Consider the following 6,810-nt stretch of genomic DNA (forward strand, 5'->3'; position numbering starts at 1 on the left):
CTTGTGTTTTTTTAACGTTTTTTTTCTTTTTTTTTTTCTTTCCTAACACCAGGGGAGCCACCCCTCCTAAATTTCGTTGTTTGGTACCTGTACTATAGCAATGACAATAAAGACCATTCATTCATTCATTCATTCATTCATTCAGAATGGCACCTAATTGACAGGAATTATAATTCTGGGGCCAGTGGTGATCCCATATCTCCAGAATCTGGGACCTAACTCCATCCTCCAGGATGACAACGCTCGCCCCCATAGAGCCAGGATCATCACAGAGCACCTCCAGTATTTGGGAGTGGAGAGGGTGGAATGGCCTGCCGTGAGTCCAGACCACAACCCAATTGAACACTTGTGGGATCAGCTTGGGCGTGCTGTACGTGCCAGAGTGACCAACGCAACCATGTTGGCTGACTTGCGGAAAATCCTGGTTGAGGAATGGGATGCTGTCCCACAGCAGTGTGTGACCAGGCTGGTGACCAGCATGAGGAGGAGGTGCCAAGCTGTTGTGACTGCGTATGGATCTTCCACACGCTACTGAGGTCCCTGACAGTGTGAAATGAATAAAGTGTAAAATGGCCAATATGTGTTGTTTTTTCCTTATTACTGTGGGAGAGTGCAACCATCCAATCCACCAAGCAACTCAAAACGAGAGTGAATAACAACAGAAGAATATTGCAGGGGATTTTGGGGATGCATGATCCTTACAAGTTGTACCTCGTTGTAAAGGTGACTAATCAGGCTTTCTAACGATATAAAATACAATTTTATATTTTAATCGGTATTATTAAAGGGGAGGAATAATCAACCAAAATAACGTTTCCAAACTTTTTTTGAGGAGTTTAGTTATGCAACAAGATATCTATGTAACTATATACCATAATAGATATGTAACAAGCCATGCATGTCACCAAGGGGTGTCGTAAAGGGGGGTAACCATGAATGATTAATGGGGCCCTAACCTGATAGGGGTTTAGACAATTATTTGTTTATCTTTTTAAATGTTTATTGCCCCACCACTAACTATTTGTTTATAATTTAAAAAAATGTAAGACGAAATGTTGAATGACAATGTGTGAATAAAATGTACTATTGTCACTTTATTTGTTGCACGAAGCAAAGTATTTGCCGAGTTAGCATAGTCTTTGCTTAGTGGCATGCCATGACAAAACGTGACCTGATCAGTGACTCATGAGGCACATGAAAAGTTTTCCTCTGACAAGAACTTTCTATGGCAGTTTCACCACCAAACCACAGCAGCATCGGCACGATGGTCCAACTGCATCTCAGCTCTGTGAAGTTGTGTGATTCCAACTACCGGTACATAACTATAAGTAAGGTCTAACCTTCTGCAACTGTGATATCAATTCACAATTGTCATAAAATGATGCAAAAGTGGCATCTTTCATGGTCAAACAGAAATAATTCCCTTCCTATGCCTATGCAAAGTTAAGACTGCAACTTTCATGGTCAGAGATAAAGGATGATTTCCTAGACCATTGAGGCCATGTTGCTTTGCTCATCACTTTTTATTACTTATTATTCAATTATTGTTGCTGCTGCTGTTGAGCATGGAACAAGATCCCAAAACATTTGTACTATGTCTATTACAACTGTGTGCCATATAAGTGACAAGGTCATCATGCACCTGAGACATCAGTCAACCTAGTCAGGAGCAAGATGCTGAAGAAGAGGGAGAAGACGAGACCTTCAGCAGCAAATCGAGAGTCGATTTTGCTCGCCTGCCCCCCTGCCAAGACTCACTCATCCCCCATATCCAGTGTGTGAACTATAGAGTGGCCTGTTACAAGACTCACTCATCCCCCACATCCAGCCTGTCTGGTCTTGTGAACCAATTCTGCCCCCATCTCTCATTGACCTGTTGGCTGCTGGTGGCATCAGTGATGATGATGATGATGATGATGATGAGGGGGAAGAGGATGGGGTGGAGATGGATGAGGAGATGGATGACGATGATCAGTGAAACAGGTTTTTGATGTTTGAATGAATGAATGAATGAATGAATGAATGGTCTTTATTGTCATTGCTATAGTACAGGTACCAAACAACGAAATTTTAGGAGGGGTGGCTCCCCTGGTGCTAGGAAAGAAAAATAAAATAAATGATGCTATTACAGGAAACTAAACTATTGTGAAACAAAATAGTAAAAGTGATATTGTTAGTATGAGCCTAAAATGTGTTGTGTGTCTGTTTTCCACCAATATAGAATGGTTGTACCATGTCAATGACCTTTCCATTGGATTTCTGTTGTCAACATTATATGAAAAAGTGGGTTCATTTGTCTTTGTAGGTTGTCTGGTCCAGCAAGTCACTGAACCCCTAATTGCTCCAGGGTCGCCGTCTGTGGCGGACCCCTTGAGCATAAAATACCAAATTCCAACAATTGCCTGACAGTTGATTGCATGGCAATACAACTTTTTTAAATTTATTATATATTTTATTATTTCTTCATTAAAACCGACTACAATACCATATATTAAAAAGAAGTCACCAATTGTGTAGTTGTTTATAATAAAGCATCATAAACATTCATTATTACACATTACGAATAGGGAGCCTGTAAGTCTCTGTTGGATAGACCGTAAACTACCAGTTCCAGGTTTTACCAACACATTGTTAAACATTGCTTTTGTTCTGATGTCAACAGCAGAGGGCGCTCAAGACCAAAGTTCATTGTTTCAATGGTCTCGAATTTCTTCCCTGTAAGGTTGTCTAAAGGCTAGTAGTTTCTCAAAGTTGGTAGAAAGGGTGATGCACCAGGTTTCTGATGAAGGTCCCCTCACACCATAACAGAGTATAGTAGAATAGATAATTTATCATTCCTCAGGAACATATTGTCAATATGCTGATGTTCACACACTGCGAACGATAATTCCTGATCAAACATTGGAGAAAAGAAAGGTTTTAAGCGCTATATAAGTCAAATCATTTATTATATATTATATTTATTTATTTATATTTATATTAATTGTTAGTTAGGTTGATACAGTGGGGCCTCAAGTTCAGGGCTCATCCCTCATTTGGAGTTCATGAACTGGTATGTGCTGCCTGTGTATCCCTGTCTCTCTGCCTGTGTATCCCTGTCTCTCTGCCTGTGTATCCCTGTCTCTCTGCCTCGTATCCCTGTCTCTCTGCCTGTGTATCCCTGTCTCTCTGCCTCGTATCCCTGTCTCTCTGCCTGTGTATCCCTGTCTCTCTGCCTGTGTATCCCTGTCTCTCTGCCTGTGTATCCCTGTCTCTCTGCCTCTCTGCCTGTCTCTCTGCCTCTCTGCCTGTCTCTCTGCCTGTGTATCCCTGTCTCTCTGCCTGTGTATCCCTGTCTCTCTGCCTTGTATCCCTGTCTCTCTGCCTGTGTATCCCTGTCTCTCTGCCTCATATCCCTGTCTCTCTGCCTGTGTATCCCTGTCTCTCTGCCTCGTATCCCTGTCTCTCTGCCTGTGCATCCCTGTCTCTCTGCCTCATATCCCTGTCTCTCTGCCTCGTATCCCTGTCTCTCTGCCTGTGTATCCCTGTCTCTCTGCCTCGTATCCCTGTCTCTCTGCCTGTGTATCCCTGTCTCTCTGCCTCGTATCCCTGTCTCTCTGCCTCGTATCCCTGTCTCTCTGCCTGTGTATCTCTGTCTCTCTGCCTGTGTATCCCTGTCTCTCTGCCTGTGTATCCCTGTCTCTCTGCCTGTGTATCCCTGTCTCTCTGCCTGTGTATCCCTGTCTCTCTGCCTCGTATCCCTGTCTCTCTGCCTGTGTATCCCTGTCTCTCTGCCTGTGTATCCCTGTCTCTCTGCCTGTGCATCCCTGTCTCTCTGCCTGTGTATCCCTGTCTCTCTGCCTGTGTATCCCTGTCTCTCTGCCTCGTATCCCTGTCTCTCTGCCTGTGTATCCCTGTCTCTCTGCCTGTGTATCCCTGTCTCTCTGCCTGTGTATCCCTGTCTCTCTGCCTGTGCATCCCTGTCTCTCTGCCTCGTATCCCTGTCTCTCTGCCTGTGTATCCCTGTCTCTCTGCCTGTGTATCCCTGTCTCTCTGCCTGTGCATCCCTGTCTCTCTGCCTGTGCATCCCTGTCTCTCTGCCTGTGCCTGCCTGTCTCTCTGCCTGTGTATCCCTGTCTCTCTGCCTGTGCATCCCTGTCTCTCTGCCTGTGCCTGCCTGTCTCCCTGCCTGTGCATCCCTGTCTCTCTGCCTGTCTCTCTGCCTGTGCCTGCCTGTCTCTCTGCCTGTGCATCCCTGTCTCTCTGCCTGTCTCTCTGCCTGTGCCTGCCTGTCTCTCTGCCTGTGCATCCCTGTCTCTCTGCCTGTGCCTGCCTGTCTCTGCCTGTGCATCCCTGTCTCTCTGCCTGTGTATCCCTGTCTCTCTGCCTGTGCCTGCCTGTGCATCCCTGTCTCTCTGCCTGTCTCTCTGCCTGTGCCTGCCTGTCTCTCTGCCTGTGCATCCCTGTCTCTCTGCCTGTGCCTGCCTGTCTCTCTGCCTGTGCATCCCTGTCTCTCTGCCTGTGCCTGCCTGTCTCTCTGCCTGTGCATCCCTGTCTCTCTGCCTGTCTCTCTGCCTGTGCCTGCCTGTCTCTCTGCCTGTTTCTCTGCCTGTGCATCCCCGTCTCTCTGCCTGTCTCTCTGCCTGTGCACCCCTGTCTCTCTGCCTGTCTCTCTGCCTGTGCACCCCTGTCTCTCTGCCTGTTTCTCTGCCTGTGCATCCCCGTCTCTCTGCCTGTCTCTCTGCCTGTGCACCCCTGTCTCTCTGCCTGTCTCTCTGCCTGTGCACCCCTGTCTCTCTGCCTGTCTCTCTGCCTGTGCACCACTGTCTCTCTGCCTGTGCATCCTTGTCTCTCTGCCTGTGCATTCTGCTCTCCACTGATGCAACATACCACTTGTTTTGGAGGAGGGTTTCAGGCAAATGCCAGGGACAGCTAATGGGAGTTAGAGCCTGTTCTGTCGCCCTTCACTTATTGTGGAGCCACTTGTCTCCCCTCATTGCAGCTGTAGTCCTCTCACCCCCACACTTTACAGTGCAAGGTCTGCTCAAGTGCTTTTCCACGTGTCACGACATCTGCTCTAGCCTCTGCTCTCTGTGTGGTATTCCTATATTGTGTCAATTCTACTCTCATACTCTTATTTCGGTTCTTGGTAAACAACAATTCATGCTAGAATGGTTGGATTGAAACAGGATCTGCTTCAGGTTGTTCACGACCGTGAGTGTGTTTGAAGTCTAAAGTTGCATTGCAACATTAAAAATGAAAGATTGCTTAAAGCAACAGGGAGGTGCATCATTGGATCTCTCTGATAAGATTACATTACTGAGCAATATACATGCTTCAGTAGACAGTACAGTTTTGTTTTTTAACCCACAATGACATCATGGGGGGTACTTTTCTTAGGAGCTTTTCTCTTATCTTTTTGACTACAGAGTCAAGGTTTAACTGTTTAGAATGTAATTTAAAGTACTGTAGAATAGTATTACGTGTAATATATGTGTGTTAATAATGTGTCATCGGCATATATTATGTATAACCAAGAGTACACTTCAATTACATTATAAATGCATGAGCATTTATTATGCTTTTTAAAATATTTAATACTCTACCTTTACTTATCTAGGATGTCCCATTGAGGGGGACACAACATGTTGCCTTCAACTCAGTAACTCTCGCAGCAGGTCACCAAGCAAGGATGCTCAATGGCTTGAGACCTTCTCTGGGGAAATGGTAAATGGTAAATGGACTGCACTTATATAGCGCCTCCTGCCTGATAGTTACGTGTAATAATAGTGTATTACAGTATATTTCAAAAGTAATTGTGGGTGGGGCAATCGGTGGTGTGGGGCTAAGGGGCATCGTATAGTTACAATTTAAATGATGGTATATGTTTGACCACCTGCCCCGCCTGAGAAATCCTTTGCCACCCCTCTGCCAACCCATTTAAAACATCATAGAACCGCCACTGGTTTTCATCAAACTGTTGTTTATGTGCAGCAACCATATAATTTTAATTTATAATAATTTAATAATAATAATTTTAATTTTATAATTTAATTAATTTAATTTTGCCATTTAGCAGACGCTTTTATCCAAAGCGACTTACAATTACGAATTACAGGGACATTCCCCCTGGAGTAACTGAGGGCTAAGTGCCTTACCCAAGGGCACACTAGTAGTGGTGTGGCTTCAGGCGGGATTTGAACTCACAACCTTCCGATCACAAGTCCAACTCACTATCCACTAGACCACCACTACCCCCATATGCATGCAAATATGTAAATATTTGTTTTGTAAAAACCAGTTGGCCTATCACGTATACACTCTAAAATCCTCTCCCCTAGAATATGCCCTTGAACATCTGTGGGCTATGAAAGAATAATACGAGTGGCCAGAAGCATGTTGATTTCACACCGAATGGCCCTGGAAACATTTGATTGACAGTTTCATCCAGTTTTGTCCGGTGGGACCGAAGGGAATAGAGGATGTCGGGGAAACTACAGAATGTTCTACTGCAGAACAGCGAAAGGTCATCTGGGGAGAGTTGCAATGACCAGTGGAGCTCAAGACGCATCAAGGAGTTTGACATGATGGTAAACCTGTGCACCTGTCAAACCTGCTGAATAATCTAAATGCAAAAATCTTGAGAATTATTCATGATTATGCAATGTTGTAGCTCAGCTCTGCATACTATAGCAATAATTTCTGACCGTAGAATCCCCTAACCTGTAAGGTAGCTGTGGACATGCTAATGCTGGAGTATTAAATTGTTGGAGTTGGTGTTGTGGTGCGGTGGTGTCTGTGTGGTGATGGGAGTGCAAAGGACTTATTACA

Source organism: Nansenia antarctica (assembly GCF_963989245.1).
Source record: "Nansenia antarctica genome assembly, chromosome: 1".
In the NCBI taxonomy this organism is placed as follows: domain Eukaryota; kingdom Metazoa; phylum Chordata; class Actinopteri; order Argentiniformes; family Microstomatidae; genus Nansenia; species Nansenia antarctica.